The sequence below is a fragment of the Vicugna pacos genome, chromosome 12 (genome assembly GCF_048564905.1).
Source record: "Vicugna pacos chromosome 12, VicPac4, whole genome shotgun sequence".
NCBI classification, from domain to species: Eukaryota; Metazoa; Chordata; class Mammalia; order Artiodactyla; family Camelidae; genus Vicugna; species Vicugna pacos.
The window spans coordinates 22,612,099-22,633,882 of NC_132998.1; the positions used below are offsets into that span (position 1 = coordinate 22,612,099).

General features: G+C 40.7%; 2 long non-coding RNA genes across 3 annotated transcripts in view; one reads left to right on the plus strand and one right to left on the minus strand.

The window, feature by feature from the left end:
- Window positions 1-21,784, minus strand: part of LOC116282633 (uncharacterized) — a 199,368-nt gene that overhangs the window by 104,835 nt on the left and 72,749 nt on the right. The window lies entirely within an intron of this gene.
- Window positions 16,142-20,536, plus strand: LOC140700441 (uncharacterized). Its single transcript, XR_012078834.1, has 4 exons — window positions 16,142-16,270; window positions 18,062-18,119; window positions 19,082-19,210; window positions 20,083-20,536. It is a non-coding gene; the product is annotated as an uncharacterized lncRNA (long non-coding RNA).

A 21,784-nucleotide genomic window follows, 5' to 3' on the forward strand; every position in this document is an offset into this window, starting at 1 on the left:
AGGATGTGTTTTGTCATCTAGGAAAACAAGTAGGAGACATGTTCTTCATCCTGTCCTTTGCTTCTAAGAAACTGTTTGCTTTAAACACCAAACCATATTTTTGTATTTCACATCTTTTTAATAACATTTCGTATAATCTTATTGTCGATGGTAGTTTTTAGCTCCAGCTTTCCATTTTCTGATTAATCATTTAAAAAAGTCTTCTCACAGAAACACCCTAAATGTCCATCGACAGATGACTGGATAAAGAAGATGTGGTATATTTATACAATGGAATACTACTCAGCCATAAAAAGAATAAAATAATGCCATTTGCAGCAACATGTAGATCATCATGCTAAGTCATGTAAGCCAGAAAGAAAAAAAAAATACCATGTGATATCACTCATATGTGGAATCTTAAAAAAAGAAAAGACACAAATGAACTTAGTTACAAAACAGAAACAGACTCACAGACATAGAAAACAAACTTATGGTTACCAGTAGGGGAGAAGGGAGGGTGGAGGGATAAATTGGGAGTTTGGGATTTGCAGATACTAACTACTATATATAAAATAGATAAACAACAAGTTTCAACTGTATAGCATGGGGAACTATATTCAATAAATATCTTACAGTAACCTATGATGAAAAAGAATATGAAAAGGAATATATGTAGGTATACGGATGACTGAAACGTTATGCTGTATACCAGAAGTTGACACAATATTGTAAACTGAGAATACTTCAATAAATTAAAAAAAAAAAAACAAAGAGTCCTCGGACAATTGCAAATAGATAGGAAAGAATTTAATGGAATTATCAGCTCTTTGTATTTCTGGAATAATTCAAACTTCCCTCACATGTATGCATTTTTCCTACAGTCTTATTATACACTAATTCTTAAATGATACGAGCTAATCTCCAGCTCTGCAATTGTTCAAATTCTCACAAACCCTGTTTTAATGAAGGACACACTGGTGGGACAGGTCGGGGCAAGGGGTATGTATTATAGTCATGCTATGGTGTTGGCCAGGCCATTTAGTCTGAGAGGGTAAAAAGCAAAGGATGTGAGTCATAAGGGCGACAAACTTAAGGGCTCTAGTTGATTGGAAGGACCAGCACTTGTGTCCTTGTTGGAACCCCAGCTTCTTCCAACTTGCTCTCCATCCACACCAACATCTCTGGTGACTCCTGAATTATCCTTAGGATCCAATTATTCTAACTGCTATAGTCTATTCTCTTCTTATCACTGTTACAGCAATGTGGTTGCTTTCCTTCCTTCAACTTTCCTACACACACACACACACACACACACACACACACAGTGGCTAATGTGCTAATGTTCAGTGAGCCATTTTGGGCCTACGTTCAGGGTGCTGTTAGGGTGCTGTTAATGAAGAAGTTCCCCTACCCCAGGGTGCTGTTCCCCTTCTCTGCCTGCCTCCCACTTCTCTGCCGGGGCAGACATCTCTTGCCTACCCAGGAAAAATTCAGTTTCCAACAGCCAGTTCCCCAGTTACCTGCCCCCAGATCAGTCCCTCCTTCTTTGTGAGGGGGGACTCACAACGTTATTAGAGGTCCTCAAGTCATATTATGTTCATCTTCGGAGAGGTGGCATACACAGGACAGGTATGGCAAGGGCCAAGGACAGGTAGCTTTTCCTCATTTTCTGTGCTCAAATGGCCTGTGGGTATGGAGTACTGGGCCTTAACATCAGTAATCCAGAAATCCGGCCCTCTTGATTTCTCTATTCATGAGATGGAGGACTGTGCATCCTGCCAGCAGAGGATTTTGGATAATGTCTATCCAGCAGACTTAGTTTTTGTTCAAAGCTACCAGTACAAAAATATACACAGGATTGATTTACGGCAACATGAGTTCAGTGGTTTCTTCAAGGGACGGAGGGAGGGAAGAATGGAACAGAGAACAAGAGGACAGGGTCTTAATTTGTATCTGCAACATTTTATTTCTAAAATGAAATATAGGAAGTGTTTGCATCTGATGCAAATATAGGAAAATGTTTGCATCTGTTAAATCTGGATGGGATATGGTGGTCTGTTAGAATCTTTTTCTATACAGTCTGTAGATTTGAAGCCTTTATCTAAATAGGAAATTAAGAGTTTTTAAAAAGTGGAGGAAAAAAAGCTACCAGCACAAACTATTATTTCAGGATGGGTTGAGGTACTACGCCAGATATTCACACGAAACATGTCCAGAACATCGGTACCTTCATCCTTTGTTGCAGGAATCCCAAAGCCTCCATCCCAGTGAAGTGATGTGGCTGAGGGTTTATACTTTTGTAGAAGACAAAAGCATGCCTGTTACAAAAACTTCATTAACTTGAGCGGCTGGAGGTTTGGTGTTTTCTGTGTGTGAGGTTCACGAGAAGCCGGGAAGGAGCACACATTTCTGGCTTATGTGGAGTCTCACTCTAAGTTTACACGGAGGCACAGCTGAAACTGAGTTTCGCTTGATTTCCACCTGAAACCATAATTCATCTCAGGTTCATTGGAAGCGTACCCCTATCTAGTTGAGGACTGGAGGCAGGTTCACTCAGAGTTTCTCCAGCCTCAGCAAACCTCTCAGCAAACTTGGCCTGAATTTGAGGTTTTGATACAGAAGTTCGGAGTTTTCATTCAGGAGCTTTGCAGGACCCTGGGCTATTTCGACCATGATCTGAAATCCTATCAGACTCACTTCGGACCATATGGAGTAAAGATAGAGACTTCTGTGGCTCTTTCTCACAGCCACACACTCATTCCAGTGTTTCCATATCCTCAGCAGCCTTCGCTAGACTTCTACAGTGAACACTTTTTCTTTTATTCAAAAAGGAAAAAAAAAAGACATTTGATATTAGTCTCAGTGGCTGCTAGCAATGAACTGGTCAAAAAGACTATCCATTTCTTGACACTCCATTACCTACGCTGACGGATTGTTTCCAAAGTGTTTGCTTTTACTTCCCTCAACAAACATGTTTGCTGCTTTTGAATCCAATCACCACCTCCAACGATATAATGTTTTAGCATCTAAAATTACTATTTCTAATTATGTTGGTAACTTTTCAAGAAGGTTCATTATATAATTTCAAGTATAAAAATCACCAAAAAAAAAATTCTAGTCAGTCCTTTAAAATGCAGTATAGATCTTGGTAAAAAAAAAAAATTGAGACAATATGAAGTTGTGTATTTTTAAAGTCTAGGATTTACACCATTGATTTTCCCTGCGCTAGTGACTGTCCCAGTGTGAAAATCTATTTGCATGACAAATTCTCTTTTACACTTCAATGACTTTTATTTTTATGGTGAACTACATTTTGTTGCCTCTTTCAGTATACATAATAGCAGATCATAAGATGAAATGGAGTCAACCCACGTAAAATAGAGAAATTTCTATTAGTTTTGACAATGGGAAGAAATTCCTGTTTCCTTTGGTGAATAATGCAGATGAAGGATTTTTCTCAATTATAGTGCTTTGGGCATCTTCTGGCTACAAAGTAGTGGGTTTTCCTAGAAAACAGTGCTTTACAACTGATTTCCAAGTTTTTTCTCAAATCCTCAGGAAACAGATCAGCTTTGTGGCATAGCCTTATTTATTCAAACATATTAGAAATCAAAGTGGGTCTGAACTGGTAAAATGCCTGAATTGAAGACTATTTGTAGAGAAATGCATCTGGATTCCTTTTAAGGATATACAGTCATTGAAACAGGGCTAATAAAGTTTTGAAGCCAAATCCTTTGAAGGAAACTCTTTCATGAATAGAAGAGACAGTTGAGAATAAATTATAATCAGCAAGTCAATTGTTTCTAATAAGTCAGTTTTTGAAAACAGTTTGTTCCTTTAAGACGTAAGAGTCTCCCCAAGACACGTTTTCACTGTTATTTTTCTGGATACTCTTTGGATTCACAGAGAACACTAACAGTGTGCTTCAGTCGGCTTCTGAATCAGTGAGGTTTGTGAGAAACCAAAGGGCACTACCCAGGGCCATGGCTGCTGCCTCCCAGGCTAGTTCAGTCATCACTGCTGGCTACATGTTCTGTTTTCTCCTCCACTGCCACCATATCCCAGGCAAATAAATGCACTTCTCCTCAACCCCCATTTCCTGCGGTCCTCAGTGGGTACATTTCCCAACCACAAGTCACCATCAAGCTTAAAATCTCCTTCATCTGTCTTTCTTCCTCCTCCCCAGGGGACAATCAATGACCAAGAAGAATCCAACCAATGATTTCGCAACAACCTCACTAACTTACCTCTGTTCCTTTACATTTCCTCTGCCAGAATCTTGGCTCGGTCACTTCTCATTTGCCACCTGGCCTAGCCACAGTCTCTCAGGGACCCTCTTTACCTCTGACCATCTGTCTGTCTGTCTGTCCCTCAGAATGCAGGGCATTTAACCATCTCAAGTCACACTACTCCTCTGCTCAAAAAGCCTCTCGTGGTCCCCAGTGCCTGCTGAGCCAAGTGCAGACCTCCTGGCCCAGCAGTTGGGAGCCTCCACAAGTGCTGATCCCAGCTCTTCCCAGTGCGAGCTCCTGCTCCCCTCTGGGTAAACCTCACACTTGAGCGGGTCAGATGATCCGCTGTTTCCCAAACACACTGTGGGCCTTCCAGCCCCTTTACATATTCTCATGCCATTCCCCCATTTTCCTCTCAAAATCCCATCCATCCTTCAGAGTCAAAAACACATATCAAGGCTTTTCTCCAGGCCTATCATGCAGAAGTACTAGACATATTTATAAACACATGATGATCCGGTGCCTTTATAAATCTCTACGCCACATATGCATGTATTTCTCATACTCACAAAACACTTCATTGTTACCGAAGAACTTCCACCCACACTCTGCTTTAATTCTCATACCAAATGCATGAGATGGGTAATATCAACTGCTGACAAATGAAGAAGCCAAATCTGGGGAAGCTGTGTGGACTACCCAAGGTCACCCAGCTGAGAAGTGACAGAAGCAGGTTTCACACCCAGGCCTTGTAACAACGCCGGGTTACTTTCAACCCTATCACAATGACCTCTATTCTAATGGAACGGTGACACGGATAGAGTAATTTCTGCAGCAGATGGGAAAAGAGGCCAGGCCGTGGAGGGTCACGGAAGGTTTCTGGGAAGGACGGTGGCATGATCAAAGCACTGCTGTGGAAGATTGATCTGGTGGGGCTGCATGGAGGGGATGGGAGCGGGAGAGCCCTGCTGGAAGCCAGCTCTCCCTCTTCTGAACTCTGGTGGCTCTTTGTTTATACTCCCCATGCAGCATTAATCCAGGGCCGCACACTGGTTATTTATTTGTTTACACTGACTCCCTTCCTACTAACACTTTGCTTAGAGCAGAAAGGATTCAGTGTGGCTTTAAACTGTCTTATATTTTACAACCAGATTAATACAACTAGGTTCTTATCTCCTCCACTTGATTTTAAGCCTTGAGTATAAAAAGCATATATTTTACAGCTTTGTACTAACCATGTGTTTGACATGACGCCATACTGATTATGGATGTTCAGGATCCAATGAATGAATAAATAAATGAATGAAAGGGCATCTGAGAGATTTCTGCTAAAGATAGGATTGTGGAAGGAATATGGTTAAATAAATTACAGTATTTGATTCTCCAAAATAATCTGCAAACATTAATAGGATGAGGGAGATCTATATGAATTAAAATGGTGAGAAGACTGTGATATACTGTTTAGTAAATCACAGAATACACACATGTATATGAAAAAATGGTATGCGTGTGTGTATGTGTGTGTTTGGTGCATATAGAACTACTAACACTGGTTGCCTCTGGGAAAAGCAATGGGATCAGGAAGGAGTCATGTCGATTTTTATGTTACAGTTTGTATCCGGAGTTTATACAATTCTGTATAGTTTTGTACACACTGTAAAACATATTTTACAATGAGTTTGTATGACTTTTGTGTGTCCAGAGAATTTGGTAATGCAAACCATATATATCGAAGGACTAATACTATAGTTTCATGTTGTCTTGTTGCCTTAGCCAGGTTTTAAAAGAACCATTCTCTCCCACATGCTGAATGTCTTCATTTAACTTAATCCTGAAGATTCTTTCCAGCTTATGGTCAAGACCCACCTCTGAGTCCAGCTTCCTTCTCCGAGTCGCCTGCTCCCTAGGGAGCCACAAAAGATGCTCTACACATGGTCTCCTAGCATCTTTTTGTCTTTCTTTTTTAAGACTTTTAATGGTACATCCTGGTCCCTCCCAGTCTGACTCTCCTTCTTCTGCCTGGGATCATTGACCTGGAGTCAGTCCAGCTGCCTCCCACAGCCTCCCCGGCAAGATTTCACAGTACTCCTTGCCATCTTCAGTGCAGCTCCCCGAAGCTTTAGTTACATGTGCTAACCTTGGACCTGTTACTTTACTTTCAGTAGAAAGAACTACAGTACCATTTCTGACTCATCCCTCTTTCCATCTCCCTGCCACCCCCAGATCAAAAATCAAAAAAAACATGATTTTTCAGAAGGAAATTATTTTCCTTAAAGATTTTATTGTGTTCTCCATCAGTGAGAAAGTATAGGCATCCGGCGGTTACAACCTTTTTTAACTATTAATACTCAAATAGTAATTAGAACTAGGATTTCCTTCATCAGTCGTTAGCCTTTCTTTTCCTTGCATTTGAATATTTTCTCATTTGAAAGGTACATTTTTCCTCTTCAATTTTTTCTATGTCTCCACTCACCACTAAACACCTTCCTTAACTTGCATGAAATCTCACTTGTGTCCAATTCTCCTAACACTTTCATGATGATAAAAATAATCGGATCTTATCAGACAGCTGTGTGTAATTTCGTCTTGCACGACCAAGTGAACCACAGCATAAAACGTGCAGCTACTGAACAATCTTCAGGAACCTGAGGAGATTGTTCGTGGCTACCAGGCACCCTCTACCATTATCTTGACCACCTCTCCCACTTTCCTCAACTTCTTTTTGAGTGTACGGGAAACTCGGGGCACTGTCGCTCCAGCAGTCAAGTCTGAGACCAAGAACCCTTTCCACCAAGAGCCAGCTGGGTATGCGGTGCATTAAGAATGCCTACTATGTGCTCCACAGACACCATACCTCATATAACTGTCCCCTGTCACGTTGCACCTGATGTGTTGCTGATCACGGACAAGACATGCAGAACCAAATAGTGGGTAAAACTTTTCTGAAAGGTCATATTGAAAATTTCAGACAGATTTGTGAAGTTCAAAGTAAATTGTTCTTGCCCTACTCTGATTTCACCAAGAATCCCCTTTCTAGGCAAGTTCATTCTCTCACACTTCTATGCCTTGGAAATTGAATCAAGCCATGGTTTTAATATTTTGTGGTCCCAGATTCCTTGAGAAACTGATGGAAACCATGAGGCCTACTTTTCCTGAAAAAAAAGCGCCCTTGTTTATATACATGAAAATTTACAATTTCAAGGCATTTGCCTGTCCCGATACCCCGTCTCCTAAAAGTTGTTTTCTGAGATCCTGGGTTAAGAACCCTGAACCGAAGGGAAGAAATCAATCTTTCGGAATAAAGTCCAGGCTAAAGAGATTCTAAATGGAGCTTATAGGTGGTTCTCACAGATAGGACAGAGGATGACAAAGCAGGCTAGTGGCGTTTAAGGAAACAGTAAAGGAGATACCGGTGAAAAAAAGGATCAGCATAGAGTGGTGTTAGGTGTTACGCTCATGGGCTAATCAGTAGCCTTGAATGCTTCGATGAGGCTTTGGTATCAGATGAATGTGGGTGAGGCCGGGTTCTGTCCTGGAGTAACCTTAGACAATTTACTTGAACTCCCCTAGATCCCATTGTCCTCAGCAGTAAAATGGGGATAGTTAGGGTTTATTGGGGATGGTCTTGTAAATGAAGTCCTTGTGAAGTGCTCCTTACACCAGATACTACCTATTAACCTTATGCTGTGCAGCTCATTTACACTGGACTATGAGTTAAAATTAAATGCTAACTCACTGAAAGCTATTTGCACGTTGAACCCGCTTTCGCTGCAGGAAGTTGTCCCATGTCAGTCCTTGGTGCAAAAAAAGGTGGAGGTGATGGGCACAGAGTAAAGGAGGATGCTGAAAAAAACACCATAGCATCTTTATAGTCACACCTCTGAGAAAGGTAAGCTAGACCTGGGTGAAGAATAACATTAAGGGGCAGAGGGGAAGGACTGGAGCAGGGATTACGGAGTAAGGAGGCAGATCTGGTCCTGGGCCTCAAGCCCTCTGTATTCCATCAGCTGTATTTGAAATCCATGATTAAAATCCATCTATGGTCAGCAACAGGCATGGTGCTTAGTCAACTGGAAGGTCCCGTGGTCCAGCTTACAAATCTAAACTGAGCAAAGATCTCAACTACATGAGTTAAAAATTAAAATTGCCTCAAATTGCAAGCAGACTGACCCTACCTCTACATACACCAAGGGAGCATTGCAATATCATAAATACAGTTGACAGAGTGTAGAGGATCTATCACAGAGGACAAACGTCAAGCCAGTCTGTGAGGTGGCCAAAGTCTTGAGGTCTTTGGGTACTGGTGGTAACCATGCTTTATGATTCGGCCATGTAATACATCGTCCTGACCACTGCTTTTGACAGAGTTTCATTATCGTGATAAATGGCGTGGTTAAAACAGCCAAGCATGGTTCCCACGCCGGCTGCTCTGTCTTGATTATACTGGGACACACACAGTTCCTAGAGGGGCCCATGATCCACTCTATTAACTCTCCAAGGAAAACATGTAGAGCCTTTAGAATGATGACATAGTGTGATCCAAGGAGACTTAAGGTCTTATTTATCAGCTTCTATACTAGTAATCCCAACCGCTTGAAGGACAAAAAGATTTTATTTCATGTTCTATTAAAACAGACCTGTGGCACTTCCTCTAATTTAATGACTCAGGTGCGTGTAATCTTAAAACGCTGAAAGTCAGATATCTGTATATGTGCTTACTGTTTGTTTGTATGTATGTTACAAACCTGTTTCTGGATTTCATTTTACTTCGTGGAATGAAATCTGAAACAACTCAAGATTATTTAAGTAGGTTATTTAAAGCATAACATTGATTGTGCAACTTGTTTTGTTTTTTAAATATTTAAATGCCCATGAGTTGTTTGACCCTACAACAGAGATTTTGGTTTCTAACTTGGTCTGATCTTCATTAACAACTGTTCCTTCCTTATAAACAGGAGAAGTAGGGACACAGAACACTCTAACTCCTTCCAAATCTGATGCTTCTCTCTCTCTCTCTCTCTCTCTCCCTCCCTTCTCCCTTTCTTCTCTCTACCCTATGGTAAGCAGTTAACGTTTTTATGAGATTTGTTAACTGCTGATTAAGAGGAAAATTAAACTTGGGAATCTTCACTTCTTAGAGAATCTCAAGAATTTGTAGAACTGTGATGAGAGACTATGTCTACCCTAACGGAACAGCATTCGTTCCTTGGAGCTGGTTCACTTTTCATTTTGTTTCCTTGCTTAGTTGAAAACTTTAACAGGTCAGGCAGTCTTAAGAATGAAAGATCTAATTCCAGGCCCAGGCCCACAGTATTTGTGAATGAATGGAAAGTTAATTGAGGAAAAGAGCAGACTGTATTTCATCCCCTGTTAAGTGGAGCTGATAAGCAGAGAAGTAAAATGTTTTTAAATTCCCAGGTATGCTTCTCAGCTTACGTCAATATCTTGGATTTCTTTTCCATGGTAATTCCAAAGGTCAGAATTGTATTTTGTTTGTTTTTGTGAAATATTTTACAATATCAATTTCTCTCCTGGAAAAGCTTTCTAAAAATGTAATGACTTTTAGTAAGACATCTGATCAAACTTTGAATATTCGCACTTGGTCTAGTGAGATAGTCAATTGTTTTCTTGTACATTTCTTAAGGTTATACAATTCTTTCTCAGATGAATGATTTTACTTTTACTAGGTATATAATTATGTAAAATCTTAAATTTCCAGGGGAGTAAAATTACAAAGCTGGAGAAATGACTTCTTGTAATATTTAATGAACCTCTTCTTTGTTTCCATTATTTTTAGTTTGGTTTTGGTTTTCTAAGAATTTGCACCCTTGATTTTGGAACTCATTATTTCAAACTCCAATAATCCTAAAAATGAAAGCTGAAACTACAGAACTTTTTATGGTTTTAACTTGATCAATCTCTTTCACCTTGAAAAGGGCAAGAATTTGCCCCCAACTAAGCCAAATTTGTGGAACAGCTTGATAAAAATGACAAATGTTTTGTGTACAAGGTGATGTCCTCAATGGTGTGACCCTTCCTGTCTTTACATTTTATTGTATGAAAATTCATATTATTATATGAAATGTTCATGCCATTCTTCTAGAAATGCTAAGCTTATTTTTCTAAGATCTCTTTCATGATTTTTTTCAGTCCAAATGGGGAGAAGTAAATTGCAAGGCGTTTAGTGTTGTGATGATGCACAGGGGGTCATGCTTTAGTGAGAATTCAGAGATGGATTACAAATAAAAGCAGCTCAGTCTTCTCATCTGTAGAAATGGAGAGAAAGTTTACGGTTTATAAAGAAGCAGTAATGTGCTTACCTTATAAGACATATTGAAGGGCAGCACGGAATTGAAAATATGTACATATGAAAAGATTAAAATAGTCGGAAGAAAACAGCTTTGGCAACAAATTCCATAAAGATTGAATGTGAGAGATGTGAGAGACCACTGCACGTTCTCACTCTTGTTATTTGGTCCTTACGTAAAGTTACAAACACTGTTCTCACAGATTTTGTATTTTATTCTCATCTCTGTTGCTGACACTGAATGATCAAAAATAAGTCCTGGAACCCTCCTACACTGCTGATGGGAATGTAGTTTGGTGCAGCCATTATGGACAACAGTATGGAGATTCCTTAAAAACTAAAAATAGACTTACCATATGATCTAGCAATCCCACTCCTGGGCATATATTCAGAGGGAACTTTAATTTGAAAAGATACATGCATCTCAATGTTCATAGCAGCACTATTTACAATAACCAAGACATGGAAGCAACCTAAATGCCCATCAACAGATGACTCGATATAGAACTTGTGGTATATTTATACAATGGAATACTATTCAGCCATAAAAATTATAACATATTGCCATTTGCAGCAACATGGATGTCCCTGGAGAATGGACATCTTTATCCAGATGACTGGATAAAGAAGATGTGGTATATATATATATACCACATATATACACACAATGGAATACTACTCAGCCACAAAAAAGGGTAATCAGTGCCATTAGCAGCAATATGGATGGACCTGGAGATCATCATTCTAAGTGAACCCAGTGCACTCCACTTCCTTCTCTAAGTGAAGTAAGCCAGAAAGTGAAAGAAAAATACCATATGATATCACTCATACATGGAATCTAAAAAAAAAAAAAAAAAAAGACACAAATGAACTTATTTACAAAACAGAAACAGACTCACGGATATAGAAAACAAACTTATGGTTACATGGGGGAAAGGGGGTGGGAAGGGATAAATTGGGAGTTTAAGATTTGCAGATACTAAATACTATATATAAAATAGCAAAACAACAAGTTTCTACTGTATAGCACAGGGAACTATATTCAATATCTTGTAGTAACTTACAATGAAAAAGAATATGAAAATGAATACATGTATGTATATATATGACTGAAACATTATGCTGTACACCAGAAATTGACACAATATTGTAAACTAACTATACTTTGATTTAAAAAAAAGAGACAGAGAAAAATAAGTCCTGGGATTGATGTGGCTTATTTCCAATCTCTTGGCTGCTCTCAGAATTCAGGAACGATAAAGTCTGTGGTCACACACACACACACACACTCCACAAATCCTTACGTTTTCAAAAGCAACACTGAGATCCAAATGTTCTTCCTCTGCTCTTTTATCCTGAGCACCTATTCTGAAAAGATCTTTTAAACTCCATAAAAATTTTCAACCAACACCTTGCCTCTTAGTCTTTCAATCTGGTCCTCATATGTTAATTTTGGCCTTCCTCTAGTCAGGCTTCCTGTCATGATATCCAGATAGAAAGAATAATGTGGAAAAGAGGAAAGTGAAGAAAAGAAAATGTCAACAGATAGGAAAGAATGGAAACAAAAGATTAAGGCCATTCCATAACTACAAAGGCCTAGAGAGAGAGGAAGAATCTGGGAAAGTTAATTATATTAGGCCTGTAAAACATTTGAGTTTTTCACAGAAGGCTGGGGAATAAGAAACTGATCAGCAAATGGAGAGAGAAGTTGCATTTCACCATCAGGGTCAGGAGGAGCTCTGCCTGGGAGGGAGAGGTGCCCAAGGACCAGTCGTGGACTTAGCAACTCGGGAGCCCCCGGACACACTAACCCTTATGACATTTCTTGGTTATCTGAAGACCTGGGGCTTAACAGAATGATGAAAGGGGTGTCCTCAGGGAAGGTGTTCCTCTTCTTCTTAGGACTAGCAGACTGGGCGCCAGGGCCACTCTGGACCCCTCAAGGCATCCTAAGACTTCTTTTTCAGCAAGAGTCAGGATCTGGGGGAACCAAAAAGACAGAATATACTCCTTGGTTATGGAGGGTTTTCTGAGATCTTTCAGATGCTTCCAGATGATTCCAGAAAGCCTAATCTAAGTTTGGCAGGCTGACTGTATATCTGTGTTTGTTTAGGGTAGACACAATTGACACCTGTTATTTCAGCCAAATTACTAAGAGCACATCTAACACTCCCAAAAGAGATGGATGCAAATTTCAAGCTCATCCTAAAGTTTAGGCTCTGAGATCTCTAGGAGAACCAATCATCTATCAGCCCTTTTGAGTTTGAAGGGGTATCAGCCAGAGTAGCTCACAGGTGACAGAGAACATCAGATCTCTGCAATCTCCCTGAAGACTGGGGAGTGAAGACAAGAACCATAATCTAGATCATTCTGTAGTCTCAATATACACACATGACTGGCATATCTGGCTATAGAAGGAAGGCAATAAATTTAACTCTTGGGACAGGGGTTCTCAGATTTGAGGGCATCTTATTTGGTGGAGCTTTTTCAAACTAGGATCTCAGGATCCCACCCTTAGAGTGCATGATTCACTGGGTCAGGGGTGGGTCACCGGGACCACCATCAGAAATCTGATATTCACCTCTAATAGTGAGGTTCCTTTTATTCCTTCAGCCATCATGCTAAATAAAGGTAGATCTCCACTAGTGTATTCATTTAACTTCTCAAAAGAAAAAAAAAATTTAATTACAGCTAGAAAACAAGGAAAGGCAAGTGTGCTCTTCATCTATGAACCACTTTGGAAAAAGACAACCAAATACAGCAACAAAAAATACAGAAAGTCATCATCCACAATATAAATATTAGAGAGTTTCTTTTAATAATAATTACCCTTTTAAAACATGAATTTACTTCATTACCATATTTGATCATCAAGACAACTTGTGAAATAGGAATAATTATCATAGTTGAAGAAAATGAGGTTTAGAGACTTTGTGTAGTCAGTCCAAGCTAGCAGATGACTACTTTTATAAAAATTCAAATAAATTATAGGAATATGGGGCGGAAACGACAAAGGAAGAACCTATGATCAAAAACAATATCTCAATGGGATATACTTGCACATGTTTTATTTCTGTGTAGAACTTCACAACCAGCAACCAGAAGGACCTCTCAAGTCCAGCTTTCTTCACCAGCTGGTCTAGAAAATTCTGAACATTAAGGTACATTAAATAGATAGTCAAGATATAGTCTTGTGAATGCTTTGCTTGGTGACTTGTTACTGTTCAATAACCTTATGATCAGGACAATCTTCAGACAATAATGCCCAATTCTCCCCTTGCCATTGAAGACTCATTTCTTCTTACTAAATCTTTCAGTATGTCCCAACTCTAGTTCTCTAAGGATACTACTTAAATATCTGAATATGATTATTAGTCATCCTAAATCTTCCCTTCTCAGGGTCATAAACTTAACTCCTTTAATACTTTCAATTGCTGTACCTTAAATTTCTAATCCTGGCCATGCTCTCCTCTGAAATACTTCCAGTTCTCAGATTGTTCTTAAAAATAGAGAGGCAAATTTGATGTTTGCTCTAATGGTCACCTCATGCCACAGCCTGTCCCTTCAAGATTATTAATATTGCACGTGCAAAGCTGCCCCCTGAGAAACAACACTATGTAGGCGATGTCTCTGGATTTCTTGCTTCTCTTACTAGGAAACGTATTTTTCAGTTAAGTCAGTGCCCAGAAACAGAATGACAGGACAGGTGTTGATTGAGCCTGTGTTGCAGGAAATTGTAACAAGTTTACCAATGTACTTTTATTTATTCTTTACAAGAAAAAGATGTAAATGATTAACTGAGGTATTTGTTATTCATAAGCTAAAATTTCTTTAGTTTCTTTCTTCCTCTTTCCCAATTCTTCAGTCCCCCCCTACCAAGTTCACCTCATCTTATAGGAAAGATTCCAGGTTCTGAGAGAAAGTGATAACCCCAGCTAAATCTAAAATTCGACTTTTCATTTACTTCTGTGATAAATAACACCCCACTTAAGTTATTAAAGACTTTTCATTGGTTAAAAATGTTCCTTGTCAATGAAGCTTTACTTGAAATGTAAAGATGGAGTTGCTGTGTTTCTTTTTATAAGCAAAATACCTATTAATCATTCTGATCTTATATGCATATGGCTCTATTAAAACTAAAAATCCTAATTATACAGCACCAAGTAAACTGCACAGAGATTTCTTTGATAAAATGAAATATAAATTAGAACTCCCTTTTCTTTGTTGGCAAAACATGTTTTTCTAAGTTTTGACTTATAATTATACCCCTTATACCTTTTTGTTGTGGTTGTCATTAATACTTGAAATTGCTTTTAATAGCTGAAGCATGTGCAGTTTAAAATCATAATAGTCTTAGGATACAACAACCTTTAATGTATCTTTAAACATCAAAAAGATCAGTTTTCACACCTGGATGCTATTCAAGTCCACTTTAAGTTGGCTTTTTTCCCCCCTCTGTGGGTAACATTTGCTACTGAAAAATCTTACCCGTGTAAATATCCGGTAGAATTATCAATAATCTTGTTAATAATGTTAATGAAAGTGTACAGTTAAATGACGGAGACAATTAGTTCACACCGTTTGGGTTTATTTATTTAGCAGGGAGCATTGTTTAACATGTCAGTCCCGAGAAACAGAAACGGCCATAAAGAGGCTTAACATTACTAATAAAACAATCAGTATCAAAATATTTTATGTAACAATTTGTCCGTGTTCATATAATAATCTGTCAACTCTATGATTTGCTTATTATGTGAATTAACTCCGTAATGGCTCTGAGACTGGATTCAGTGACACCGTTTAACTGCTCCCGAGTCGGGGGCTTTAACTCGGTATTTTTAGGGAAGGAGCTGTCAGGCTAATCTGAGGACATTTGGGGAAAGTTAATAAGCCGTCAGAAACTCGTAACCAGTTAGATTTCTCGTGGTTTGGTAGAGAGTTTAACACTTCTCCCCTCCTACCCTCCACTTTCACTCCGGCCCCTCCCGCTTCGGAACGCTTACAACTATTAATAATACTTCTAAACGCGAATGCCGGCTCTAAACGTGCCCCTAACTGGTGAAAGTCAACGCGCCCGCACCGGGACGTGGCTGAGCGGAAGGCCAGGACAGGGGCGTCCGCGAGGAGGGAGCAACGGAAAACCCCTCGCTGCGCCCTGGTGGCGGGCACTTGCGCGCCGCAAACCCGGGAGCCGCCGCCACCGCGGGCACACCCTTGGTGGACACCCGGGGCGCGTCTTCGGGGAGCAGCCCCCCTGTGCTCGGCCCCGGTCCCCCTGCGGCCGGAAGAGATGTCTGTTAGGCTCCCCGCGCCGTCCTCGGGATGGAAGCGTTGGTTGTTCCCGGGCGCAACTTCCGCGCCCCAGGCAGCGGGGGTCCCGGCGGGTCCGCGCGGAGGCCGGCAATGGTCGAGACCTCGCCAGCGAAGGGCGGCTCCGGCGGCTCCGGCGGCGCGTCCCGATCACCCGCGGCAGCGAGCGCGCGGGGGCCGCCGTGCAGCGGGGCGGTCCCCCGGAGCCCGCGCCGGGCTTTCCCGGCGCCGCAGCAGCCTGGCCCGCGACCGGATAGGGCGGGGAGGGGGCAGCGGCGAACTGCTGCTAACTGTTACCGCGGGAGGGGGAGGACGCGACCCAAAAGCTATTTTAAGCACAAAAGCCGCGCCGTGGGTCATTCGGGACACCTAAGAAATACTAATGAACTGCAGCCTCCACCCACCCGCAAACATAACATGCATATGTGCTTTCTTACAGGTTAGCTCGTCAGACTTTCCTTTATAAATTCATCCCCCTGTCCTGTTCCCCTGGCAAGGATTCAGCCACTAGATTTTTTTCTTTTTTCTTTCTCTTTGTTTCTTTTCTTTTCTTTCTTTTCTTTTTTACTTCGTATTAGAAGTTGGCTAACATTTCTTTATAGCAGATTTCTATTTCGTATTTTTTAAAAACCCATCCCTCGTGGGAAAAATCACAAATGGCATACTGATACAAATCAGGTTTTCAACCAAATCTTCTTCTAGGAATGTATTCCAAAATCTGTCAACTGCCATCATTCAAAACAAACAAGAGAAAAACAAAAAATTACCAATTTTGGGTAGTGGAATGAATGATCAGGATAGTTTGGGAAAGGAAAAGAAAGGACCTACTGAGGCTCACATCCATTTACTTACCAGAAACCTTACAGCTGACCATCACTGGCAGCAAAGCAATGCCAGGAATGTCACATGATCCTTAGATCTTGGTATCCTGTCTGGGCAAAGATCCAGTGTTTGACACTACAGAGAAAGGGACAAACCTGTGCAGCAGATTCCCAGGAGTAATACACACAGATAAACCTTTGAAAGAACATTGTTTTGCAAATGTGAATGATTTTCATTCAATGACTATTTGGACAAGCCTCTTCTGGTAGGAAGGATAAGAAAGAATTGGGAAAGGGATAGAATATGAATCAACGTAGGGCTCTGACCCTCACAGATCATCTAATCTAGTGATAGGAAGAAAGTTAGAAGATGGCAAGGGGTAGAAAGTGTAAATGCCCCAAGATAGGCTCTAAATAAAGTACTAGGGAGTTCAGTGGAGGAAGGATTACTTCTGGCTGAAGGATGGCCCTTTATTAAACTGAGTCTGGCCAAACTTCAGCTCTGTCTTGGGCTCCAAATAAGTGGAGGGATTCACTAAAGGTTACTTCCCTATAAGAAAGTCCTTGTGTAGACTTTGTGTACAGGATTGCCTCTTCTAGAATCTTCAGTATGTTTCCTTCTGTCAGCTTTAAGTCGTCACCTTCTTCCCTTTTGAAGTTTCTTAAACACTCATTTTGAGGGCCAATTCCTGTAAATTGAGGCTGAGCTGAGGTGACACAAAGGGAGTTAAAAGTTACGAGCTAAGTGTGGTTTACTTAATACTTCTTTCCAAAAAGAATCTGGGTGGTCTATGAGTGAAAACACTCCAATTCAAATAAATTGGTAAAATCAAAATAGAAAGCCAGAAAAGAAAAAAATGGAAACTTGAAATAAGGCAACCCAAAGAGTGAACATGATTACTGAGATGAAGCTTCAGATTTGGTTCTGAGCTTCTTAGCAGCCAAGGCAAAGAGAGAAAAACCCTGACATTGATCTTGCTGTTGAAAAATGCAAAGAATGCCTATTTTCAAATGAAACTAAATTTTAAAAGAAATCTGCTATGTGGAGTATCTGCTTGGGGATGTAACAGGCAGCGTCCTAACAGCACTTTTACAGAAAAGAAAAGAGGGTATCACAGCCCTGTTTCTTATAATAACCTCTCATAGAAACTAAGACTTGGGTGAAGGGGAGTCATTGCAGACTAAACCAATATAATTCAGGATTGGGGTTCACTTTAAACACTAAATAACATATCCACTGGGCAGTCTTCCCCAGATATCACTTCTCGGAGCCTGGCCAAATAAAATAAAGATTCTTCCCTCTGGCAAGAGCCCAGAGTGTTGGTATTACTTTGGGATCATAGAGTCCAGATTCATAGGGTTTGGGAAACCACTGAACAAATGCTGAGTTTGTCATCCTTCTACTAAAGTTGCAGAAGCAAATCAGTGTATTCACACCGATGAAGACCACCCCTGTTTTCCTCAGAGGTAGGCTGCTGGGGCATCTCAAGGGGGAGCCAAAATTTTCCTTAGGAAGTTGCTTTGAATGTGCTCCAGCACTTGAACAAATGTTTAATTGAATCCCTGGAGTTCCATACTGTTGGGGCATGGAAAACATTTCAAAGCTAGAGTTTCCTAATCACCCACAGTGGCTGGAGGAAAACATCAGTAGGACTCCCACAGAACCTCTCGCTGAACCGCGAGGCTTTCTGATGGGACTCCAGAGTGAGTTCACTGCAAAAGGAAACTGAATGAGTTGAGAATAGCACCCACAAACCACGAATTTAATTTTACTATAGTTGGTTAGGCCATTATTTTTGACAGGTATTAGATACTGCAACCACTTTTTCTTGAGGCCACTTTTGATTCGTGATAATAAAACAATGTCATCAGACCAGAGGAAAATGTTTCTCTCCCTGTTTACTACGGCAGGGGGCTTTTAAACAAGAACGAGCTCCCAGTCGTCCTGTATCATTTCCCTCCAAGGACTGTGATGTGATCTATCAGGAGACAGTTCTGGCTTGTCTTGATTCTTATAGGGAGTGTTGGAATGGAGAATTTTTTAGAATTTCTTTATTGTGGTAAAACATACATAATATAAAACTGATCATTTAACCATTTTTAAGTGTACAGTTCAGTGTGGTGCAACTAGCACTACCACTCATCTCCAAAAGCTTTCCATCTTCACCTGAAATTCTGTTTCATTAAACACTAACTTCCCATTCCACTCTTTCCCAGTCCATGGTAACCATCATTTTACTGTCTGTCTCTGTGAATTTGATGAGTCTAAGTACTTCGTGTAGGTAGAATCATACAGTATTTGTACTTTTGTGACTGACTTATCTCATAAAGCATAATGTCTTTAAGGAGATCTTTTTTTAAAGACCATGAATAATTAATAATCTCTGTTGAAATCATGCCACGTGACTCATAACCAGTTCTTACCACAGAATGGAGAGTCGATGAGCCCTGCAAACCATCTGACATTGTCCTAGGCAAGCTTCTCCCCAAAGGAAGAGGCAATATATCGCTGAACATTAAGGAAGAGTACTTGCATCTGTAACCTACTTGCTCCTTAGGTAAACTATTAGGCTGAGAGCCTCAGAATATAAAAAACTGGAAAAAGTTTCTGAGGAATTATGGGAAACTATGGTTGGATTTATAACTGGTGAGATACAGAGAGTTGCTGACAGATCATCATGAGTGTAAACAGGATCTGACCAGAGGAGTTGTTTGAAATAAATAATTTGGTAAAGACTGGCACACACTAGTCAGAACAGTCTGGTAATGTTCAGTTATCTATTGTTGTGAAGAAATATCCCCCAAACCCAACGGCTTAAAATAGCCATTTTATTTTGCCCACAATTTTGTGGCTCAGGAATTTGGGCATGGCTCAGCCGCACAGTTCTGCCCTGGGGTTTCTCCTGTGGTTGCACTAAGATGTCAGCTGGGACATCCAACATGGGTGGGCAGACAATGCTGGTTCTTGGTTGAGAGCCCAGCTGGGCCATCAGTGGAGTGACTACACGTTGCCGGCCCAGCATAGCGGTCTCAGGATACTCAGACTTCTTACATGGCTACTGGCTTAACCTGGCACTAGCTGCCCGGGGGAGCCAGAGAGGAGATCTGTGGCCTTTGATGGTCTCTCTTTGGAAGTCATAGAGCATCTCTTCTGCCACACTCTATCGGTCAAAACAAGGTTGCCCAGATTGGAATGAAGTGGATATGCACGCCACCTCTCATTGGGCAGAGAAGAAAAGGATTTGCAGCAATTTTTAAAATCACCGCTACGTGTAGAAAGATGCTTTAACTTAGTTATAATAAATCTGTTGTGCTGTGGCAGGAGGAGTTTTTAGAATATAGCCCAAGAGGTATCCAGGATCTACAAAATTTTATGTAGTGGCTCCGTGCTTCTAATGACCCTTTCTCCTGCTTCTTGTCTTTAAAAAAGATGTGATGGCTGCAGCTCCAGCATCTGTCATGGACCATGAAGCGGCCTCAGGAATGGAAGCTGCCTACTACGAAAAGTGGAACAAAAATGTACAAGGAGTCACTGATGGCTGTGAAGCCGCCATGCTAGCCATGAACTGTCCTGCAAAAGAAAATTTCTGTTGTATTTTAGCCAATGTTATTTCCGCTTTCTGTTATTAGCAGCTGAATGCTACACTTTCCAATTTCTCTAACTAGTCAATTAAGTTCTGAGTCTAGAAAGACTTGGAAGCAGCTAAGCTGAAGATTAGGATGGTTAAAAAAAAACAAAACTGTAATTTTCAATGTGATATTCATCCATCTTAAGCATAGCATTTATCAAAATTGGACTCTAAAATATTCAATAGTCATTGAATACTCATTGTGTGGATGAAAAACAAGTGAATAAATAATTACATCGAGCTATAATGCAAAAACAGAAATGTGTAAAGTATTGTGGTTGGACAGCTAATGGAGTGACTCTTTCAGGTCGATGGATCAGTGAAGTTTGGAGGTAGTGACATTTGGGTTGGGTTTTGAAAGATGAGTAGGAATTTATAAGGTGAATAAGGAAGAAGTGGAAGAACATTTCTGGCAGATGGAATAGAAATGCCAAAGCCCAGAGGTGTGAAATAGCCCATGGTGTTATAAGCCTGAGAAGTCCCGGTGTTTCTGGAATAAAGAGGCAGAAAAAACAGAGTTTTGAAGACTTGGATGCTTGAAGTCCGTCAAACACAGATCTGAATCCCAGCTCTGACACTTGGTAGCTAGGTGGCCTTGGGCAACAGTTATCCAGTGTATGCTAAGGAGATTGGACCTCATGATGTAGTTTGAGGGTGCCCCAGAAAAGAGAGAAGCAGATTTGGGTTTTGCGGATCACTCTGATATGGCAGCTTAGAGGATGAATGAAGGAGGGTGACAGGTCAGAGAATTGTTAGGAGAACTGTCATTCAGAAAACATTTGCTGAGTGTCTGCACACGGAGGCACTGAGGGTTCAGTGATGACCAAACAAACAAAATCCCCGTCCACCTTTGTGGAGTTTATGTTTTACGAGGGAAAACAGATAATAAACAAAAAGGCACATAAATATATAACATAAGTGCCAAGAAAAAAAATTAAAAGTAGAAAGTAAGGGGGTTGACCGCTATTTTATGTAGGCTGGTTTAGAAAGGCATCTCTGAAAGAAGATGTTTGAACTGAAAGAAGTAAAGAAGTGAGCCATGAAGAACGAACAAGGATACCATCTCAAGGGAGGGGCATGCTTGGCATGTCTGAGATCCATTTGCCCAGAAGAGAGCTGTAGGAATCCAGTGTGGTAAACCCGGTGGGAACCTGGGAGGCCCTGACCAACCGGGGAGGAAGTGAAAAAGAGAGAAAGAGATGGAGGTGTCCATTTTTGCAGGGCTTGATGGCCAGCTGGATATAGACAGTGAGAAAAGGGAAGGAATCTCCTGCGATTGCCAGATTTCTGGACTGGGCAAGTGCATAGTGGTCTCATTGATGGAAACAGGGACTGCAGGAACGGGGTGTGCAGTGAAGTCAGTTTGGGACCTGTTGAGTCCAGTGTGCTGATGGAAATCCCAGTAGAGATGCCTTGTAGACCTTTGTGTATATATGTATATACAGCTCAGGAAGAGATGTGGCCCAAAGATACAGGACATTAGCACTTTACTGAGATATTCAT